Below are 25,462 nucleotides of genomic sequence, written 5' to 3' on the forward strand. Positions count from 1 at the left end.
TAAAAACAACTCAAATAACTCTATGGCCTTGATACATATTTGGGGGAATTATATGGATTCCATACAGCAGATTCATCATCAGCATCGGAATCTGGCAAGGGAGCACCTGACTTCATCATCATCAGCGCACACCGTCCGTCCGGTTGCCAAGAGATATCCGGAGTTTTCCGGACGTTTACCGACATCAACATCCAGTTTTCATCCAGTTGTAGTAATGCTTTCCTTGTGAGTAGGCCGTATCGTCTGCACAGCCGGAGTTTTCCGAAGCACGCTCCCGCGCTCTTCTCGCGTCCTATCGCTTTACCTTTTCAAAAGTTTCTCCCGGCTCCTATTTAGGTGAAACTCTTTTCATTTAAAAACTGAAAACCTTTGTACGCCGCTTGGAGAGTTTAGAATATTTCCGCTGTTTTGTTTTTTGCTCGTTAGCGTTTTTAAATTGGTTAGGTAAGTTTTTTTGATTTGATTAACTACTTAAGCATTGGTTCTATATGTTTTAGAAGCTATTGAAGTTCTAATAAATAATAAGAATTATCATTTGTCCAAGAAACACTATCTTATGAAAAAGTTGACCCCTTTTTTTTTGTTTTATTATGCTTTTTTAACTAATGGCAGATATATGCAGGTTGTTGTTTAATAAAATATGCCTTTTTTAAATTTATTAGTAGTTATTTCAGTTTATACGTCAAAGAATGAATGAAACTACTGAAATATCTATAGGTATATCATATAGTTATAAAACGATGAGAGCCTGGCATTGGTCAGTTTGGTTATTGTTTTCTTAAATTCTATATAATATGCTAAATTAATTATAAATAAAAGGTTTTCAAAAATACAGCCTTAGTTTCTCTTTACTTGTTTTATTTGTTATAGCATGACGTTTCATCTCGGATCTGGGACTTTTTTAGATGGCTGTTAAGAAAATACAAATGACAAAATAAAACTGTTTGAAAAATACAACAAAATACGAACCTAGAATACAAGCAAACACGCAAACAAAGTAACAGTTACATAATTACAGAACATAAAACAGTTAACAACAAACACCAAGTTGGCCAGAAGCACAAATCATTCAGAATAGATCTTGTCACTTAAAAAAATGCACAAAAAAAATTAAAATTAAACTAGTATCAGTATCTACTATCAGTATATATAAAGAACAAAAACATCACCTTCAAGACAGAAATATTGAATTGAATAGTTTCTTTTGGTTATTTAAAATCGTTGAAGGTAAACCTATAATTTTGCAAGATATTCTGTTGATCCTGTTTGTTTACATTTTTGTACTTATTTATATAACAAGACTTTAGAAGTAATCTTTTATAAATGTTACCTTCTCTATGAAAAATCGTAACAATATTAAAGTTGAACTTATGCCCTGTGGTTATGGTATGTTCACAAAGGCCAAAATAATTAGCGTTTAGATTTTTTAAATGATATTTGTGATAATTGAGATGTTTGACCAATATGAGAGGTAGGTATCTGATAAGAAAGACAATCAACCTTATAAACCACATTACTATTATTCATAAGAGGAATGAAATCTTTTATTTTAAAAAAAATTACGTTGGTTTGGTTAGAACAAGACCAAGCCGCTGTGACCAAACCGCAAGATATTAAGTGGTTTGAGAATATTACTCATTTCATTTTCTAAGAATAACGAAAAAGGCTTAAAATTGCCTTTAAAATTGCAAATACTTCTCCTGAGAATGTTGTTGGTTATATCAATAGTTTGATGAATCTAATGAATAATATTTTTTAATTTTTTAAAATTATCTTCTTGATCGTAAAATCCAAAAGTTTTTCAGGAATGCTATTTTTTACAATATAAAAACTATTATATTTATAAAAATTATACCCTCGGCTTGGAACTTTCACTCCAAATAATAATAAATAAATAATATTAATTTTACAAAAGCTTTATTATTTTTCTTTATACGATGATTTTCCTATACAGATTTTGTTATTATCGAAAAAAAATAATAATATTAATATTAATAATAAACGTCATTTTTATTTAATTCGGCGATGGACAACATAGGCTGTTTGCTTAACCGAGCATTCAAAATACAATATTACATAATAATAATTGATACACATAATAACAGAATATTTTACACATAAAGCACCTATCTATAAAATTTTAATTTTTGAAATTTGCTTTGTTTATGGATTATTAGTAAACGATTAAAAGAAAACATATTGGAAAAAAAGAAATGACAAATATCTAGGAATATTTACAGATTTTTATAAATATAAATATGGTAACTGAACTTAGGAGCATACTTAAGGCAGGAATATACTTTAATGTCAGGGACATACTTTTTCCTTGTCAATCTCAGATTACAAATTTTTCAACTAACTAACGTTGACTGTCTACTTTAATTGTTTTCAAGATAAAGGATAAAACTGATTTAAAAAATAGTAAACGTGTTTTTTTTGGAATGCTTGAACTTTGGAAAATATACTTGGAAGCTACTATATTGTTTTTGCCGATGAAAACCAATAACTTCAAATCAAACGAATACATAATAAAATAACTTTATAAACCTAAATTATAGTCCAAATAAAGCTTCGAACAAAATGAACTACTGAAACTATACCCTGTAGGTAAACCCATTAAACTAAAGATAAGTAGTACCCTAAGTAAACTTAATTAACTAAATATTTGTATGGTGAGACATCTTAAGGCATGAGTAGTATCTGGATCTCTAATTTCGTCATTAAGGAAATTATAGAGGTTTGTCTTCTACAGTCGATTGGGGCGAAAAGGGAAACCAGATTTTATAATTAAGCAACATCGGCCTGAAACTGTTCGAAACCTTTATCTTTTATAATTAAATAAGGCCTTGTGAACTTGTTATAGATAGAGGTCTAGCAGTTCAATATGTCATATCTAGAATACACCAGTACATCGCAATTACGCTGGTTCTCAGACGACACCATATCTCTTTAGCCTCAGTATTTGTGTAGCTACTTCCCTTTGGCACAGTTTAAAATTTCTAGAGACTGCTCTTGGAATCGACCTCGAACTGGTTGACGTAAATGCTTTTTATTTTTTTTACCAACGAAATTTGGTGGTTTTACTTTTACTACTGTGAGAATTCGGATATACAAAGGAACTGTCAAACTGTAAAGGGACTATCAATCGGAATATAAAAAGGAATATACTACTTTTATTTCTAGTTCCTATGGCGTTTGTTGCATTTGTCCCAATTGTTCTTTAACTGTTACCGCAACATTTGTCAATAGTTCTCTCTGATTTTTTTTTAAGTCAATCTTTCTTGTACTTTATTTTTTAAAGATTATTTTCTAGATTCATCATTATATCCTTCATAGTCTTCATTTAGCATTTCTTGTTTTCTATCTCTTTTTTAATTTTTTTTGTCTTTCATGGTTTTATTTAGGCCTTTATTTTCTTTGTTCAGTTTAGCTTTATTGGCCTTTAATCGATCTTTCTATTTTTTGTCATGTTCCTCTTAATTTATAATTTTATTTTCCTTGGTATTTTATTATATTGTTTTTGATCTCATTCTTTTTGTTTCTTCTTCTGCTTCTTAAATGTAATTATTAGTTCATTACTTGCTTTCCATATAGGCCTGTCTTCCAGCTAAAGGTATCTAGGGTCTCTACAGACTTATATACGTCTGAATATGAGAGTCTGTAGCTAAACCGAATCACAACATAGTGCCGTAGAACCTCTGAAGTACTTTAGAACTTACGAAACTAAAGACTAGCATCGCAAATTGAAATTACATGGCAAAGTTATATACAGGGTGTTCCGAAATTACATCGCAATATTTTACCAGCCGCATCTTTGTCTAAAAATAAGACAAAAAGTCCATGTACAGTATGGTTCAAAAGTGCATCGTTTTTAAGTTACAGGGTGTTTTATGAATCATGTTAAAGATGGTTTTTTGTTAATATATCCGGAACACCTAGTTGTAATCTTTTGAAATTTTCAACATTTACTATTGGTTTTATTAAAAACTGATATTGCAACCATTTTTGCCAAAATGTATACAGGGTCGTGTAAGATAAGTGGTCGGTAAAGTTTAGATTGTTATAACTTTTTTTCTAGCAACTCCGTGATAATTTTGGTATTAGAATTAAAAAGAACAAACATTTTAACATAAAAAAGGTGCTCTTGTCTAAATTCGATAGGAGCTTCCGTTTTCGAAAAAATTAGATGTAAATGTTTAGCAAAGAGAACGCGTAAGTTATTTTGGTAACAGTTAATAAAATTAAAAAGCATCTTAAAAATCCGTTGGGGATAAACATGACCTAAGACTATCACAAATACTTTATTTAAGATCAAAAATTGTTTTTCGAGTTCAATTGTTCATTTTTTTTTAATGTAATTGAATAGGTAAAAAAAAGGAACAATTAATTTATTACGTAAAAAAAAACATAAAAACACCAAACAAAGAAGCAAAAATTATTGCACCATTTTGCTGAAGACACAATCTTGCCCTACGCGTTATTGCGCGAGTAGCCCTTAAAACAAAAAATGGATTTTTCTTTATTTCATTAACAGCCCAATTAATCCTTTCCATCAGTTGTTCACGGGTATTTATCTCAACGGCATATACCAACTCATTTAAATGTCCCCATAAATAATAATCTAACGAAGTTAGATCTAGGACAACATATACGCTCTGACAGGAAAGTACTGCAAAAAAGAATTGTTAAAACTATTTTTGTAGCTAAGTTGGCTTAACCGTACCCTATACTTACGCAGGGTTTGAGTCCGTCAGTCTGTCCATACAGTATTAAATTTAACTATACTTGAAAATACTTAATAATAATATTTGTTAATAATACAATAAAAATATGCATAATGTTAAAAAAAAATTATCTGAAAATATGAATTATTAAAAAAATCTATCAAATATATAATTTACATAAAAATGCTTCTTATTAAGTAAGTACCTTTGCAGTAATGAAGTGCGTTAAAAACACATAAATAGTTCATAAACGGTAATATTACTTATATTTAATTCATACTCTATTATTAACAAATATTTATCATGTAAATATTTTTGACGACGTCAAAAGGCACAAGAACTACGTGCCTCTTACTTAGAAGAATAAGAGGAATAAGATTCATTCGAATATTTTTAGACGAAATAAAGAGAGCAAAAAGCCAATTTTGAAATATAATTTCTAGAAAAATTTGTGTGCAAAAAAATACGATATTTATAAATAAAGTAAAGCGTATTTCAAATTTTCTAGACTTTATGTACTTGTTTGCTTTGACTATTTATATTGTTTTAAAATTAGTGGTCACAAGCATCTCTAAATGATTTTACGGATCTTTTTGAACCAAGCTTTGCAATATTTTAGTCAGTTTTTGTCATCCTGACAGAAAAGTGTATTCCTGGCACAAGTGTGTTTTAGACAGGTGTGTATTTTTGAGTTTCGTTAGAAACTAAAATTATTTTCTTTATCTAAAATTCTATTATTCGCTTGTTCCTATAAACAATACTCAATAAATAATCCTTTTTTTTGTCTTTCATAGAAAGAGGCAATATCTTTCTGTGCAGGTAGTGGTGCAGGTTCTTCAGTATATTTCAATATTTTTCAGTGGTAGGTGTGCAGGTTCTACGCAGGTAGTGTGATTCCTTGTGTCGACGATGTCAATAATAGAATGGAGCGGCGTTGCCGTGTCATTGCCTTTCTCTTTAAAAAACATGATCTAGATTCATTTAACATTAAATATAGACTTGAATAAAGAGTATCTTATCAAAGTTTATTAAAAAAAATATTTTATTGAGGAGGAATAGTAGTATTGTTCTGTGTCTGTCAAATTATAAGTACCAAAAACCAGAATCAATAAAAACTTAAACGCATAAAGGTTGCTAAAGACATTTTAACTCGTTCTAACAATTCCTACCTTAAACTCAAAAAAAATCATTGTAACTAGCAATGAGTTCTAAGTTTCCGAATTAAAATGCAAACCAGCTAACAAGCATCGGGTTAATTTTTTCCAACTGAGACGAGTTCGAAAAAGATAATGAACAAAGTATATTTCGTCGAGAAAAAAAAGTAAAAAGAAAACTCATAAATTTTTTATCACGATAATGTACAAGGCGAGACATATATTGATAGACAAGGTAATGTAAATGAATTTCTGGATAAAAAATCCAGAAATTATGTCGAACAGCTATTATATTTCCCCCTACGATTCCGGACAATTTTTTTCTCATTTTAAAAATTAAAGTGCGACTTCAAGACACCTATTTTTACTCAATAGATAACATAAAAAATATTTCGATGATTAAGTTGTTCCTTGCCGTAAAAGCATGATTAAGGGACTTATTTGAAAAAGGATATAATAATTTTAAATAAATAATACATGGTTTGCGACTTACTAACCAACTTACGATACTGTTCTGATAGAGTAGTACATCTAACCTAAATATCTTTTAGTGTATAAATGTTAAACCAACTAACTTTGCCTGTATCAAACTAATGTATAAGCCTTAATTTATCCTCTTCATTATTTTAATTTTGGCTTAAACAACTTAAATTTGCGGCTTGTGATAAATTTCTGGCAGCCACGATAAAATTATCGTTCTTGTAATTATGCAATCACATGCATATAACATGAGCAAACTCCTCGTCTCAACTTAGTGGCGTGGTTTCTATGCTATTTTGATGTATTTAATTAAGACCTTTTGAACCCTAGCAAATAAAGAAAGGGTTAACCTAAATTCCAAGATTTAAAATTTTTATCTTAGGGATCGTGTGCTTATCTTAACGATGTCGCCGCAAAAATGTAAGGGATTGAAGTGCACAAGACCTTCAGCGAGAATCTCCACTTTAAGTATACAGGGAATACAAAAAATAAATGCAGATGCGTTTAAAAACTTGCTTGTTTACACCTATGTAGTTATTATGTAGTTACAAAAGCATTTTTTTATTTAAATTTTTTTAAATATTATTAACGATAATTTTAAACTAAATAAATAAAAGTAAATTCAAAAAACATATGAATTATCATGTAATGTATTACATTTTGTTTTGAGTATATTCTTTGTATTATCTTGGTAATAAAGACCATATTTGTCTATTTTTCTTAATAAAGTCTTGAATGATTTGGTAAATTTTTAATACGAACTTTCTATTTTAATATCTTAGAAGGATTCAGACATGGGGACTGGAATGGTCACTTTATGAAACGAGTCATTTTTTTACTTAATAAAGCTGTGATTTACTTATAAGATGATCATTATTTTGTTAAAAATAATAAAGAAATCTTTTTTTTGTCTTTTACATGTAGACGCATATGGTTTTTGAAAATACCTCTGTAAATAATTAGGGAGTGATTGGTGGCAAATGCTTAATTTAATGATAATTCTTAGAAGTATAAAAAAGTATTATTATTTTTATAGTAACGAAATAGTAGATTTTTACTTGCCTATTTTTTTCAAACAAAAAAATTGCATAGGGTGTATCATGTCAATATCAACTCTCTTATTTTAAATGCGACACGCTGTATATTAGTCAATTTTTGGATTTTTCAGATTATTCTTGACATATTTTATATACAATATCCTATACTAATTTCTAATTATTTAAAAGAGAATAAGTGTTTTAAAATTTATTGCAATAATTAATATCAAATACAAAGAAAAAAATTAGTTCTAGCAAAATTAATTAATTATCAAGTTACACTGCTCGAAGCATATAATACTTTCAAAAATCATTCACTTGCATTTCCACTAATACACTACAATTGTAATGTGTATACGAATCAGCATGGAAATGTCTAACCCAGGTTCAAGCAACAAAGGTAACGTTAGAACTTCGAAACTTAAGATCGTATTTCTAATTGGGGTAGGTTATAATTGTCTTAAATTACAATTTAATCCGGCAAAATCCAGGTTTATGGAAGAATACTTAGCAGATGCTATTTCTGCCATAATATAGGGTGATTATATTACGCCAAAAATAACACGCAGCATTTTATAGATCGCATCTAAATCTAAAAATAAGGCAAACAGTTTTTAATTTACATGGCCTTTTATGGAAAAAGTATTTCTTCTTAATGTTTTCAAAACGTTTGGTGGTAATTATATAATATTTTAAGCATGTAATACTGTTATTTATATTAATAGTAGTATCTGCTAAAATGTAATAAAAAAATTATCAAGTTGTTCCACATTTTGACGTGATAAAATACCATATATATTCGATTTCGGAAAACTATATTTCGAAATTGTATATATATTAAGTTGCTTCGGAAGTTGTAGAAAATACTAATTACTTTTACCAAACTAATAAAGCTTTGAAAACATTTTATTAAAATAAGGCCATTACGTTCATGAGCACGTATGAAGAATTTATATTTAGATTATTTTTAACCATCTGAATAAAAGTTTTATTAAAAAAAGCAATATTAGTGTTTAACTATTGTAGTATTTTTTTTTTTGAAAAAAATCCGAATAATTTTCAGGCGATACATCCAATTTATGTGTTGTTAAGTAAGCACCACTGGAGATAATTTACATACAACATCAATGTGGCTGAATAACATGACGATATACATGGCTCGCTGTTGTTTAAATATTTAGTTACCCAAATAACAACATTGTTGATTAGCGGTGATACTAGTAGTGACAATAAAACTCGATACAGCCAATTTTTCATATGCGAAAGAGGCTTTTAATTTACACTAAAAATATTACACTACTAACTAACTAAGTAAGTATATCTTAGGTGTAATGTAAGGTTTTATGGCTCAAAAATAACCATTTCTTAGTAGTTTTATATACATATACCTCACATATAATAGATCCTATAAAACTTTTTCTTGAGGGCTAAAAGCTCACTATAGTCACATTAATTCAGTGAATATTTCATCAGGTGAGATTTCAAGATGCGGATAAGGAAAAGAGAATTGCCGAATAATAGGATTTTAGCTAATAATGGAAAATTCAGTAATACAATTCTGAACCTAATACATCACATGCATAAATTCGTGGCAGAAGGGAATAAAGTCTTTGAACTGTACAAGATTTATTAATGCAAATGCTAAATTGTTTAATAGATTTATAAGTAAATTTTCTTTAATAGAAATATATTTTTTGACATATTAAAATTAATTTTTTTTATTATTATTAATATTATTACTTATAATTACTTATACAGATTCTATGTAAATGTTTGACATGTCTGAAAATAAATATAATCACAGTAAAAATTTCATAAAGTTATAAGTGTACCTTTTCCTGAAAATTAATTATTTCATTCAGCTCTATACAGGGTCTCTACTATAAAAACCGCCAAACTTTAAGAGGTGATTATATAAGTCATTTGCAACAAAAAAGTCGTATAATATTTTTTCGAAAAGCTGTTAGTTCTTCTGGTATTTAACATTCAATCAAATTTCTTTGTTTTTTTTCATATAAACAAGAATATCTCCGTTATTCTTACCACCACATAAAATTTAGATATACACTCTGAAAGAGAATTAAATTTCTTATAAGACGAATATATTTAAGTTTTTGAGTAATTTTTTATACCGGGTGTTATCAGAAGTTAAATGTAACATTTGGGAAATGTGCAAAATTAGTGGTATCTTCTTCGATGTCGTTTTTCTAAAATTTGGTAATTAGGGACTTTATTAAAAATTTTCAAATTTTATATCTCTTTCTTTAAGCACCAATGCGGTGAGTACTTGTAGATCTATCTTCCCTAACACAACAACTCCACAAATTTCCATTAGAGAAGCCGTAAACAATTAACATATCGCGATATTCATTCTTTAAGAGAAATGGTAGATTTTCCTTCTTTTGTAACTGGCAATGAATCCGCAAAAGAAGGAAATTCACAAACCATGTATTACTTGATTTTAAAACAAAACCATAGATATTTACAATTTGAAAAGAACTGTTATTAAGTTTTCAATTCGACTTAAAGTAGTTAAATAAGTAATTTGATTTAAACGTGCTTAAAAAAATAATGCCTAGAAGTATGAGAGGTGCTGCATTAAGGATTCACCATTCCACTGTACATAGAGTTCTTAAGAAAAATAATTTGCATCCGTTTCATTTGAAAAAAGTCCAGGTTTTATTGCCAGTGGATGGTGAGGTGTGGCTTCAATTCTGTAGGTGGTACTTGAATAAGTTGCAAGAGTGGTAAACAGATCAAATATTTTGGACAGATGAAGCAACATTTACAAGAGCCGGAATAATGAATTTAAGAAATAACCATATATGGTATACGGAAAACCCTCATGCGACTGTTGTTTCACATTTTCAGCATGAGATAAGGGTCAATGTATGGATAGGATTAATATGAGGTCGCCTTTTCGGGCCTGTAATACTTCCTGATCGGCTCAATTCTAATGAGTTTTCAAATTTATTAAATAATGACCTTGTTGACTTTCTGGAAGAAATCCTCTTAGCCGCTAGACAGGAACTTTGGTTTCAAATGGACGGATGCCCAGCCCATGTGTTGCAATGAAATGCGACAAAAACGCGTTGAACTTAAACGGGTTGTTGATAGTGTTAGAAGAAGATGCATCAAATGTATTGAACAAGAGGGAAGACATTTTAAACAATTTTTATAATTTTAGGTTTGTTTAATGCAATTTAGATTTTTTAATTTTGGTCAATCAAGAAATATAAAATTTGAAAATTTTTAATGTTTGTGGTTTTCTTTATTTTGCCCATGATATTGCTGTGAAAACCAATAGCTATCACAAAAGTAAGCATATCATTGAAAATCATATTAAATGCAGTAGTTTTTGCTGAAAAAAAAACATGTCTCTATTTACAAAATTTTAGAAAAACGACAACGAAGAAGATACCACTAATTTTGCACATTTCCCAAATGTTACATTTAACTTCTGATAACACCCGGTATAAAAAATTACTTAAGAACTTTAATATACCTATCTTATAGCAAATTAAATTTTCTTTTAGACGGTATATCCAAGTTTTATGTGGTGGTAAGAATAACGGAGATATTTTTGTTTATATGAAAAAAAAACAAAGAAATTTGATAAAATCATAAAATGTTAAATACCGGAAGAACTAACAACTTTTCGAAAAAATGTTATACAACTTTTTTGTTGCAAATGACTTGTTTAATTACCTCTTAAAGTTTGGCGGTTTTTATAGTAGACACCTTGTATAAATACTGTTGTCTCTGAGATATTTTTTAATTGTCCTTTTCTCTGACACTAATCGTTCCCTCTTTATTCCTGCTTAATCTAATCCTCTTTATTCCTTGGTACTGTTTACAACTCTGTTGGTATTCAAATAGTCTGCATGTTTTTCAGAACCTACTATCAAACCAGAGATAACAGCCATACATAATGTCGTAAGCGATTTGCTATTTTAGTTTTACTGCATCACTTCCCTGGCGTTCTATGACGGTATGTCGAGTATAATTAAAGTTCCGATTCTTTGATAAAATACTTGTATGACATTAAGAGAATGGAGAGATTTATCACTGAGTCACAAGTAACCAATTCTTCAGCAATACTTTTGACAGTTTTGGTTTGACTCTGATAAATGTGAGTTTGAGTTGAACGTGGAACCTGAATGCACAGAATATTGTAGATAAATAGTAAGTCTTCCAACTGATCATCATCCATGTTGACAATATTTGCATGCTTATTTGAGTTTGGGTCTCCGTAGGAACTCTTTTGGACTCATGACCATAATAGGAGATTACGGAGTCCACAGTTACCCTTTTCCGTTTTAGAATTAGTCTGAGTTTTCGCTGATTTAATTATAATAAGAATAGAAGTTTGAGTTTCAGAGTGCTTTAGACTCCTGAAAGTGCTCACGTCGAGCAGAGACTGTATAATATTAGCTTATTCTTTAAGTTTAACAAGCAAACCTTGAATACTTAAAGCTATAACTTGCTTGCTAAGAATTTAATTCATTTTAGATTGATTCAGCCATAAATGAACAAGAGAATGAACTCTCTTCTTATATTAAATATTACATCATCAGCATCTCAAGCTTATACTGCTGAACAAAAGCTTCCTTTAATGTTTTGCCACCATCTTGGGCAGATGGTTTTATGTTATTCATCCAGAGTGTGGGTGTTGGTTTTCTCTATTACTAAAAATGCTGGAGCTTGGTCTCCAGTCTATGATCTTTTTTGTCCACTCACCACATATTATATAGCTCGATTAAGGATTTTATCAGGTAAGTCAATGTTTGATTACTAACACTAGTGTTTTCATTTTTTTTGCATCACCTGTATTTGCTGAACATTTTTTCTTATTAAAGTTAGAGCTTGCAAAGCGTTTTCAACGTTGACGCACCAACGTCAATACAGGGGCTGGCTTAGATCTGTCTTTTGAGACATATTAGCATATTGGACTTTAGTAGGTACTTGTACTTAACTTGCAATACTTGTGCTTAATTGATTAAAACCCCCATGCTGAACCTAATCTTCGAATTTCATGTTTGAATAACTAGTTTCCTAGTCATTGGTCACGATTCCTATATATTTCACACAGAAGACTTATCCGTTCATTATTTGCAAGGTCTGTCAATATTTTTATGTAAACTAGTAATTTGCGTTTTTCCATTATAAAAAGGTCGTCCTTTTCAGGAGAGATTTTTAAAAACGGATTTTTAAGGCTTCTATAAAGCCTTGATTACCCTATTTAATGGTTTCTATCATAAGTCATCAACTTTGAATGAATTAACAAGAAAATATTTATATTATTAAATAAAAAACAATAACTATAATTTTATTACAAATATATCGTTCATGAAAACTAGAATTCCAAAATATACAAGAAAATAGGTTTTTATGGCTAGAAAAATATAATATCGAAGACAACATAAATTAACGATGGTTTTCAAAAAATCGTATTATTGTCATTAAAATTTTAACAAAAAACTGTTTTTTTTCGTATAAAAATTATTTAAAAAAAACTTTTGCAGATTTAATTAATTCTCGAACAAATCAATTATGAAATCCTTTTGATACTGTATCGTTTTAGGCTTATCAAAATAAAGATTGGTTAACATTATGACTCATTTTGAACTTTACACTGAAAGTACTACCTCAACTACCTTAAAAAATAATTGCTTGTACGTTAAGTGAATATATAAACATTTTATAAAAAAAAGCAATTCAACTAAAATGACTTAAAATATCGTTATAATTTTTAAAACAATTGGCAAACCATAAATTTATAAATAAAAGTTAAAAAGGAGAACATATTTTCCGAGGCTTTCACTTTCATAATATAAACAAAATCGTCCATATGTGCATAATGTGGTTTTAAAATTGGTCGAATGGAAGTAAAAGACTCGCTGTGGCTGCAGGTTTAATTGAATTGTCGTTATTTGTGCATGAGGTAACACTGTGTGTTTTTAACTATTTTTGGTGCTACTGATGACGAAGTTTTGGTTACGTTGAATAAACAATATTTACTCAAGAGAATAACGTGGTTAAATGAATGACAAATAAAATATCTTTGCGTTTGAAAGATGTGAGTAAAACAAGTTAAGGTAATAAAAATATTTGTCTATGACAAAGGAATCCCAATGTTTTAAACACAAATTAAGGAATTTTCAATATCGAGAATTTTATTTCATGTTTTTCCTTCCCACACAAAGTTTATCCCCTATTTTGTCATTAACAATTTACTGGAGATTTCTCGTAATTTGCCTGAAATAAACCATTTTTCGGTTTTTTATTCGTATAAAAGGAAATTTTTAGTTCTTTTTTTTCACACTTTATAAAACTCGTTATTTTACCAAAAAAATCATATTTAGAAAAAGTCGACTTTTTCAGTGTGTGTAGTAAAGCTTTCATAATCATACGAACATAAATCATAATAAGAAAACAAGTATGCAAGAATACTAGTACATGCAACAATTATTTTTTTATAAATCGTTAATGGTGTATGAGAAAAGCTTATAAACAATAATGAATAATCCTTCCCCTTATCGATTCAGAGTTTTTCTGACTTATGCGTAAATGGTATAGAAAAAATATAAAACAGAACGAAGAATTATTTTCATTTTTTGTTTTATAATTTCTTCTGTACGACTTACGGTTTAACTAAAAAATGAAATTAAGAGTTTTCCAATTAAACGGGTAGTATCTTTGTTTTCAAGATTTTCTTATAAACCACTACCTCTAACAAAACAAAAATATGCACTCATGTTTTAAAATTTTAAATACCAAATTGATTGGACTGCCTTGAGAAAATGCATTAAGTTGCCATACTTTTCTTTTATTTTTTTTATATTTTCATTATTATATTATTCCGTTTTATTAAGCTCTTTTAATTTCGGATCCAATATCGATTGGGATTAAGCATTCGTCGTGATCCTTCATCCATAAGCCGGAAAATCTCTTCTGTGATTAGGAATAAATTCTCTGTATCCTAAATTAATTTAAGTTAAACAAAGCTGAGGGTTGACTTTGAGCTGTTCCAAATTTCACTAACTTAATCATCTCGGTTTTTTTCTTCTCGTAACCTAGTTAGCGTTAATGCGTAGGGAGTAATTCATCAGTAAAGCATCTGAGGAATTTTCGAGAATTTCCTAAAGAGAATCAAGAATAATTTCTTATATACAGCTAGTTGCTTTATTTGCTAATAAAATGGATATCTCTCTTTCGAAAAGGAATCTCGAGGATTGGACCTTAAAATTTGCCAAGTTTTTGTACGATTTCTTAGTGTACGTCCTAAGCAATGCATCCTCTAATAGTTTTATTTATTACAAATTTTGATTTATATAGATCTAATTATTTTTATGATGAAGGCTGTCGATTAACATTTAGAACTGTTCTACTTAAATATATTTAAATAAAAAATGTCTTGTCAAAACCGTTGTGATTTAACTAAATTAAAAAAAAAAACAATAAAATATTTTAAAATATTGAAATTTAAATGAAGTAACAATTAAGACAAACACAAGGCTTTTGCTGGTAAGTTACTCTTTGTAATAAGCGTCGCAAGTAAACCAAATTTTCTCCAGATTCACTTTGTTCTTGTTTAACTGTGGTATACTGACTAATATGTAACAAGACCTTGGAAATAATAGTATACAAGATCTGGAAATAATTTAATACTAAAAACTTGTACGAACCATATTATTTTTATTTTGTTTTTAAAAGTACAACTGCAAACATTTATGCACGAGCGCATTCGTTGCAATAATGACTATCTTTTGTCCTATTATCCAGCTTTCAAAAGAGTTCGACAAAATGAATGTAATGCAATTCGAAAATAATGATGATTAAATATAAGAAACAATACTCGTAGAATATTTATTCGCTATATATTTTTATTAATTATTAATAACTGAACTTCTAAAGAAAAGTTTAATATGCACTTTCTTCGTACAACTGTAGAGCAATATTCAATTAAGTTATGCATTTTAAGAAATAGGTCTCAAAATATAACAGCTTAGTGATGTATCTTATGATTTGGGCAAAAACTAAGAAATTTTTTTACTTCAATGATAACCAATTTTGGCTAGTTGTAAATCTTTTTATTATATTTTAATAGTTTTAGGGCATGTATGAAAGCAATATTTTTCTTAGTATTTAATTTTAACTTTAAAACCCAAAGACTTAAGCACCACCGTATTTTGCGTTTGAGTTTTAAAATTTTGGAAAACCATATTTGTAGTCATATAATTCAATTTTGTCATAAAAATAAATTAATTCCTAATTATCAGTTCTAATTTAAAGTGTAGTACAGTACTACATCTTGTTTTATTAACTTAGTTAATTATGTAATGAGGATCAAAAGAAAATTACTGACTGCTTCTTAACTTCGGCAAAACTTTACTATTATGGTTTTCCAAATAATTCTATTTATTTTTTTAACTTGTATCTCAGTAAAGAAAACATTCTTATATTTATTTTATTTAAAACAGAAGTCTCACAAGGATCTATTGTCGGGCCATCGTTATTTTCTCGGTAATGTCATCAAAAATGTAATTTCTTTTCCTAAACTTCAATAGTAAGCCGACAAATCCCAGATGTATATAACTTTTTTGTTGATTTGTTTGGTTTTTTCCAATTTAATCAAAATAACTTCAATCAAGACCTACAAATTTACCAATTTGCTAAAAACCATTATCTTAAGTTATATAGTAATAAGTCATAAGTTCTCTTTCTTATCTGTTAATGAAATTTGCATTAAAAAATTCAATAACAATAAAATAACCTTTACTTCTCATATAAATAAAAAAATTAGATATTGCCTATTTGCGACGAAAGGAATTATACAGGATGTTTCAGAACTATAGGATCAAACTTCTAGGGGTTGTTCAGTACAACAGTAGAATCCATTTGAGTATAGGTAAAAATAAATGCAGCAGATCCTATTTAGGTAATTAATATTTTTTCTAAATTTAAACGCGTCTTAGGGCCGTAGTGGCGTAGTGACGCATTTCCGGACATGGGTTCCTATACCCAAATGGATTCTTCTGTTGCACTGAACAACCCCCAGAAATTTGATTCCATAGTTCTGAAACACCCTGTATATATTTAAGACGCATCTTTCAGAAAAACAGAAAATACTATCTATGCAATTCATTAACCCTGTTTTAGCTTGATTATGGAGATATATTTTATAATAATGCAACTAATGTTCGTAAAATTACTCCCTTGTTAAATGGCTTTCCAATTTTGTCGATGTCAAATAGAAAAAGTTATCACAAGTACCCCGGCAAGCCTTCTCATTTAAGAAACGTCTTTATTATTTCTGAATACAATCATAACACCAATAGCTATCTTAATTTTAGAAGTACCTACAGCAACTTTTTAACGTTTATTTAGCTTTTGTGCTACACAAATGTGAAATGGTTTATCAGGATCTGTCAAAGAACATTTGCATTAAACCTCTCAGAAATAATGTTGTTGCAAAAAGAATCTGTTTGGTGATATATTTTTTGTTTAAAGATTGTGATTGTTTGGAATATACAAACCTATAAACCTACCAATTAAAAGAAATTGTCTTTTACTTACTTATGAATTTATTTTATATGGTTCTAATATTAACCTTTTTCTTTTTTCCTTTTTTTCCTTCATCTTTTTGCTATCCGCCAGTGCCTGTATTGCCTACCCTATTTTTTGGCAAAAAACGGTTTTTTTTTTTTCTTACATCTATAAAAACTATAGTTGATTTTGCATAAGATTTTATGATTTTCGAATTTTGCTATGTAACTAACTTGTAGTTTTTATTTAAATCTGACACCTTAATCATGCAAAACGTAATAAAATTTACTTCAATTGCTTTATCAGTACAAGATACTTAAATTAATCGTGTTTTGGGAAAGTCTCTTCAAAGCCCTCATGACTCACCTAAATTAAAACAACACAATAAAGTTTTAAAATAATAGAATTTAAACAAGGGAACAATTATCACAAACACGAAGCTCTTGTGTGTTAGTTACGTTGCATTATACATAACAAAATTTAAAGTAAATCTAATTTTCTCCGAGTTCCCTTTGTTCTGGTTAATTTTGCGGCATTTTCTAGATAAAATAATATGCAATAAGGTCTTATTTTCATCTGAAAATAAGAAGCTTTTACAAACTTTATCATTAAGTAGGTTCTAAAAAATATTGTTGTTTTATTTTTAAATTAAAAGTTTGAAATAAATACTACAAAATATGCCTAAGCTATATCTGTGTCACAATGTAGTGCCTAATTTTTAACTACGCAACATCAAGTTTTAATTTTTAAATTTTAGAAATATCACATCTATTATATATTAAGTAATAAATAATAAGCTAATAAAACTATAACTACACAAGTCATCAGTCACATTATTATAAGTTCATATATATCCAATTATGTTATGCATAATAATTTTAAACACTAGTATTAAAATGCATATATTTTAATTGCTAAAGCTCATTGAGAGAAAAGTAATATTTTCAATTCACTTTGCCAACATAATATGTCGCCTCATTTTTGATGAAGCTGCAAATAGTTTTTTTTCTTTAGCGACCTTACACCTCTGTGCATATATTATGTCTTTTTTATTATTAAGAAATTTATTAGGTAGAAAAACTTATCGATAATATTTTATTTTAATAATTATTTAGCTATAGCAATTTTAATTAAGTTCAATAAATCTGTTGTTGCCTTATTGGATATCTTACGATCCTGTGGTTTAAAATTTAAGACGTTTCAATTAGAAAACACACTATATATTATAAATATTCTATACATCTAGTAACGTGAGCTCTAAGGTGATCATAGAATTAAAGGGTTTTATTAAAATAACTTAAAATATGGCTCCAAATTTACACGTTCTTTAATGCACTAATCTCTACTAACCAATCCAAATTTTAACCAAACCATTGTCCAAACCTATTCAGGAAGCAGCCAGTTCAATTATTTTTAAATATTGAAATGTTCTTTTAGTAGTTCAGTAAAAATTCAAATATGTATAGGGTATTTTTATTTCTTGTATTCTAGGTGTAAACGAACTAAACAATTTTATCATTAGAGACATTTATTTACAAATAAAATACATTTTAACAATCGGTATCAGTGCTGTAACTGAGGAGTAGAAGGGGGTATGAACCCACCGTGCTGCAATTATTTTTTCTGTTTTTTTTTCACGTAGATTAAGACTTAAAAGAGATTTCAGATTTTAACGTATATCAATAGTTTTAGAATTGAAGTACTTTAATAAAATCCAGTCATTTAATTAAATTTTTTTCAGTATTCTTAATTATTTCTCTGCAAACACTGACGAAATATCAAAATTTCAAATAGTGTCTATTTATAAAACTAAAAATCAATATCGTCAAAACAACAAGTAACTATTTTTGGCAATTTTTGCGTAAAATGGCCCATGTATTAGGTTTGTCTTGCAATATTTTATCTCATGTTTTTGACTTTCATGAAAGTTTTAAAGAGAATAGCAAGATTGTTATCTCAATGGGTGCTTTTGTAAAGCTTGAATAAAATAACCATAAGAAAAATTAATTCATCAAATCGAAAACTCACTAGAAAAGCAAGAAACTAGAAACTACAGGCGAACTTATGAACATTTTCTGTAGATACAGGAGAAGTTAAAGTATTTTACTATTCTGAATGTTTCTTATTGTAGAATGATATTATTTACTTATACCGCCTCCAAAAAATATCTGTGCTACTTACAAACGTGCTGTTAAAAAAAAAACATCGAAAATAATAATAAATATTTTTTTTGTTCTTATTAAAATATTTTTATTTAATTTTAGTAATTATGTATATAATTTAAAACTAGATTTTTTATATAATTTACCACATTGAGATATTTTCTAAAAACCCTCATTTTTCACAAGTAATTTAAAAGCGGACACCTTTACATTTTTGAACCCTATATTGTTTTCAAATAGACGGTAATATTATAAGCAGTTTTTTAGAAAATTACGTGTTTTTAAACTCTAACTAAATTATTAGTTTTATAATTAATAACCTTTAAAATCCTTGGAGGACCATATGCACGTCATCGGTAAACTAGTATATTCAAATAGTAATTAGCAACAAAACTCACGAGCAGGTTTATCTTAATATGTCACAGACAAATATTAGTTTGAACAGTTCGAAATTGCACCCGATAATATTGAGTTTAACCTTGAGCATAGCAGGCTCCTCTTATATCAGTCATGAAGCTCCAGAGAGGATAACAAGGAAAAACCAATTTGGAGACTAGGTTTCAACAAGGGCTAATTTGCTTTTAGCTGGAGGAGTAAGGTATTATATTTACTTAAGTTAGAGTATTAGTAGTTACAGTACTTATTATAAGTTAGAGTAGAATTATATAAGAAATAAAAAGTAAATTCTGTAATTAAAATACAATATTGAATGGAATTAAAGTCACCTTACTAAAGAGTAGTTTTTCAACGTCTTGTCTGTCTCTGTTAAGAATTATTTAAGGCCAAAGCTCAGGAGTTCATAATTAAAAATATTTTTTACTTATGCGAACAGTACTGATACAACTTTGCTGACTTACTTTGCTTTTGTAACCTAATTCTTTGATGCTTTGTATTGTGTGTAATATTTAGTTGCATTGTTAGTTGTGAGTAATTTTAGACAAATAATTTTCCACTCGGTTATACGTTCTATTGCACTAGTGTTTGCTTATAAAACTAATAGATGAACAAATGAAATAGATTAAATGTATAATAACTTCTAAATCATTACAAATGTTTTTACACTCAAGAATATTAAGGGTATCAAGCTGTTGTATTGTTCTCTTGACAGACCTAATTTTTGAATATGGTTGTGCTTTGGCTCACTTCCTATATCAGGCCTTCAGACCATATAAAAGATATATTTGTTAGTTCTTCAGATATGTAGCAAAGCATTAAAATACCTAAGCATTAAAAAAAATGATATAAGTCATCATTTAGGCTAGCGACAAATAACCTGGGCTTTAATTAACTTTTTAAAAGATCATAAAATAGTGAGAGATGCATGTCTTACGATGTAATTCATATATAATTAATATATTAGTATTATATCATCAGATGCAAAAAAAGGTTAATTGGATGTACCAGTACATATGACTTAATGTTATCATACCTTCTATAAAACACCATGCATATATTTTTCAAATAATATGTTTTAGCAAAATCTAATAATAATCCAAATAAACATGTCAAAAAATCAATACTAAATACTCAATTCTATGATTTCTGTAAGTAACTTCGAGAAGCCGTTTGTAGTAGTAAAACGAACAGCTTAAAAATAAAACTACCTTAACCACAAACTGCACTTAAATGAAAGTGAAAATAGCAGCAGGAGCTTAATACAGTTAAGCCACCCGTCGAGGCGCAGGAGGATTAAATGAGGCAACTTATCTAAATCGCTCTCTTCAAGTAGCGGTTTAGCCATAGAGCTACCAGTTTGAAAAATTATTAAAAATTGTCTGTCAAATTTAAGGCTCTCAATCTTACGAATTTTCCTCATGATTTTACCATTTTAATGTAAATTTAGGATTATTAGAAGGGAAAGACAATGCGACTCTTATTATTATATCTTTATTTTTAAAAAACAAAACCAGCACGGAGAGTTAAGTGGTTAAAAAAAGTGAGAGGAAAGAAACAAAAGGGATCACAATCATAAAGGAATAACTAAATCATTGTCTCATCACTATTTGCTCGGTAATTCTTTTCATTAAATAAGGTCTATAAAAATCATGCCGCAAAATAAGAGAAAATTAAAAATTCTAGGTACCCAAGTAATGTCTGCTCAACATTTCGAGGAAGACTTTTTGTTTTTTTTTTTAAGAATCGTTTTTTTTTATAGTGTGATAAAATATGATCGGTTCTTTGTTTACTTGGAAGTGTTTAGGCTTCCAAGAATATTTAAGTGCAAATGTAGGGTACTCACTTTCTAGTTGTAAAATAGTAAGTTTATTGGGTGTTGGGGTTCTATATACAAAATTAATGCCTGTAATTGTAGAAGGAGCACCACTACCTCATGTAATCACACTCTATTTTTTATCATACATAAAATATTTAGCATTAAGTTTGTGTCACTATGTTAGTCAAAGAACTGACTTTTAATATTATATTATACAAAGTATTTACCTCATCTTTGTAAAGAACTATTAACCTTTGTTGTTTAGTAAGTAAGTCTATGGCTGTTCATTCTTTCTGTCCATAGTTTCTAAAAAACTTATATTGGATTCACTTAGACGATTAATGATAGTAGTTTATTATATGGTCGTGCAATAAATTTCTAAACATCCAATGGTTTTTGAATCCAATGATTTTTGAATGAATTAGATTCTAAGAAATATCTATTTTTCAATTTTTAAGCTGTAATGAATTTTTTCCATTACCTTGACAATATTTCTATGACTCTGTTTTGTTTAAAATCAAACTGTTACTTAGAAAACCCATTTAATCTAAAAATGTAGCATGCCTTTTTTTATAGTTTTTGGAATACTTTGCTGACCTGCTTAAAATACTTTGTGCATTATAATTATTAAAATATTAAATATCTAACGCAATGGATGATATTTTGGTATTTTATTTTCATTTTTATCATCCACTCTAGATGAGTTTTAATTATCTTGTTGCTTTATAGTGGCCTCTACTACTAGTTCCACTGTAGCTGGAAATAAAAATATGCTATCAATGATAAAATGGTTTTGATTGTTAAAAATATAGTTTATTTAAATACTTTTACTTTTATCTGCTAACTTTAGGCTTATTTGGATATACTCAATACTATTAATTAAAAATTGTATGAACTTTTAATTTATTTGAAATTTTGTTATTATTAGCAGATAAATTTTCATTAAGACATTTTTGGTTCGTTAATATACAAAGTTAAACGCATTTTATTTTTATTGTATAAATTTTATAGTTCCTTTTATTTTATTGGATGGTAATTCTAATGCAACATAGGTTTTTTTCTATATATTTAGAATATATTAATTAAGCACAAAACATCGCAAAATGTAGTATAAACACGGCTTTTAAACGAAATATTTTATTAATTTAAAATATCTATTGTAATTTTAATAATAGCGGTACTTTTAATAAAATAAGAGAGCTTCAAAATGAAATATTCAGTTAATTAAAATACCTTTTGTCGGGTGGTTTAAATGAAAAATAAGCAAAGACAGTAATATAATTTGCTGTTAAATTTCTAATTAGGTGCCTTTCATTTTAAAAAGATATTTAAGCAAGGAATTGATACTTTCTATTATAACCAAAAGACTTATTTAAGAAAAATTATGTAATAAAAGAAGACTATTTAACTCGCTATTGAATCCTGCATATTTCTTTTGGCGTTATGGCGTTTACCTATTAATTAATGCTGAAAGTTTTATAGGTTTAAATTAAGTTGGTTTAATGACAATTTAAAATTGTCATTGACTTACATTTTAAAGATGTTTAAAACTCAATTAATTTAGGTCAGAATTAGATTAGCTTAGATTAGATTAAAATAAGGGTGAAGTTTCACTGCGACCTAAAAGATCTATTGTGTACCCCTTTCTAATTACTGCTTGATGTTATTCTCAAGTCAAATTACTTCGTACAATCCTATGGCTTTAATAAAGGCTAGTAGTTGTGACGGTTCCAGTAATGAGATATTTCCTTCTGGAATTTCATAATTACCATAGCACGACTTTCGGCAACTGTTTCGCATGCAGTTACTAGGTGTTCTGGGGTCTCTGAGGTCAGAATAATAATACCTTAAAATTATAAGCAGCTTTCGCCCTTTAATAATTTAAAGATACTTAAAATGGCAATTATAATTTTTCACTCTCTTCTTTGTTACCGATTCTTTCTTAGTAATTTTTTTTCTTGAATTGTTTAGATGGGATTTAGCGTTTGTTGCCTGAGATCTATTGGTTGTAACTCCTAGTTTGAGTTTAATTTTCTGTGTTTTTTTTACAGTTATATTTTAAGCTACATAGAAATAGATTCAAACAATATACACACGTTTACTGAAAAACAATAAAATAGTCCAAAATACAATAACTGTTATTCCATGCATAAACACAACATTTTAATAAGCTTGTAGTCGTACGTTCTTCGATTTTACTTGAACAAACTGAAATGATGTTTAATTTAATATTGTTTTTTTTTTGTAGTTTACTGACAGAATGGAAAAGTTACTGATATATTTTTTTTAATTGCTAATCGTAGCAAAAATACATAATATATTTATTAACAAATAAAACAATTAAACAAAGTGCAACCTATGTGAAAAGATAATTATATATTCGAATTAAAATGTTGTGATAAGTTCGAATGTCTTAAAAAAATTAAACAAATAAATAAGAAACGATAAAACTATATACGCCGCTGAACAATATAGAAATTTATGTTAAGTACGACTTAATTGTTACTGTATTAAGTGTGCATAACTTAAATGGATATGAACAAGAGAATACTATAAAATTTTATAATTTAATTTTTTATCATTTACATTAATATTTCAGAAAAAAAGAAACTTCTTATTAAAAAATACAATAAAATAATATATTTACTTGCCTAAAGCTTGTTGAAATAATTCAATATTAAATGGTATTCTGGTTTTCTATTTATTTTAAATTAATATATGTTTTCAATATAATGTATTAATTAGGCATAACTTAAATGGATATGAACAGCACGGAAGTATAGAGCTTTATTGCTAGTCATTTTTCTTGCCAAAAAATTTAAATAGCGATACTTAGACTTACTGAAGAATATTGTTAACACAACGCTCATCTTCTTGGCGATTACCGTTAATACAGCTCCGTTACTTAAAAGTAAATGTAATATATTTGAATAAAGCATTTCTCAGAAGTAGAAAAGGTCCCATCAAGTGGCTCACGAGATCACCCGATATGTCCCTTGACCTCTTTTTGTAGGGTCACAAAAAAATGCCATTAAATTATATGTGATGTTTACAATTTCGACGAATACTTAAACCAGTTACTCTTCTATTACAGGGAGGTAAACAGCTCATTGTTAACGATTAATAAGGTAAAACTTAACTGGTAACCAATAAAGTTGCATTTTATTCCGCGACACGCTGTAGCATATTACTTTAGGAATAATTTAATATGGTGCGTACATTGTAAAAACAAAGCGAATGCAAATATTATTTCGAATTTTCCATATACATGCCTTTCCTTATTTTACTAAAACAAAAAAAGTACACATATAGTAATATTTTCTTTAATAGAACTTAATTTATTGCTACCCGAGCATAAGAGAAATTAAGACATTCAAAAGATTTACTTTCAAGAACACACTTCCTTTCAAAACACCCTCAAATTCTTATTAAATGTCATTGATGTAAACGACTTTCTAAAAGTATTATCTTTAAAACGTGCCTGTTTCTCTCTATGATCGAGATCAAAGCCAAAACTCAATTTCACGTTGTTTTCACTCTGTTCCCGGAATATTTGAATGCAAGGCACGTCTTTGCTTAAACCAACTCGCCTGCTTAATAAAACGGGGTTATTTGTAACCGTTTTTGGTTAGAACAAATAAAATCTTTGTAATTACTCATTTAGGTAAAATATTTAAAGAGCAAGGATCAATTTTTTACTATACGTTTTTAATATCTTTCGACTAATTTAAAAAGGAATAAAAATATTCGAGTTTTTATTAAAATTATATTATATAACAATACAGATCATCAGCCTTAAGCTAAGGAAGGATTAGATATCAAAGGTGGCCGTATTATGTCGTATTAAGATAATTTATGAATTTAATATAGGAAAAGGCAAAGTAGAACAACCATAAAAGTGTCATCAAAATTGGATGCTGTTCTTTTAAAGACAATATTATACAGCATATAAATATTATAACTTATTTTGTGACATACGTAAAAAGGTACGGCAGAGGTTGTAATATTGGAAATAAGGTGCCAGGTGAGTTACACGTTAAATAGAGTAGTAGAAAAAATAAAATGTATAAAGAGAGTATATTTTTTTATGAAAATTAAATTACACTATCAAAAAAAGCATATGTATTGACGAATTTTAGTTGCA

At 28.3% G+C, this 25,462-nt stretch overlaps 1 protein-coding gene across 1 annotated transcript in view; it reads left to right on the forward strand.

The window, feature by feature from the left end:
* The first annotated feature begins 248 nt into the window (after positions 1–248).
* The window catches only part of LOC126739474 (ras-related protein Rap-1b), an 85,344-nt gene continuing 60,130 nt past the window's right edge, over positions 249–25,462 (forward strand). Inside the window, exon 1 of the mRNA XM_050445151.1 lies at positions 249–444. The gene's annotated coding sequence lies outside the window, so the exon portion shown is untranslated. The remainder of the gene's footprint in view (positions 445–25,462) is intronic.

Source organism: Anthonomus grandis, chromosome 8 (genome assembly GCF_022605725.1).
Source record: "Anthonomus grandis grandis chromosome 8, icAntGran1.3, whole genome shotgun sequence".
NCBI lineage: Eukaryota > Metazoa > Arthropoda > Insecta > Coleoptera > Curculionidae > Anthonomus > Anthonomus grandis.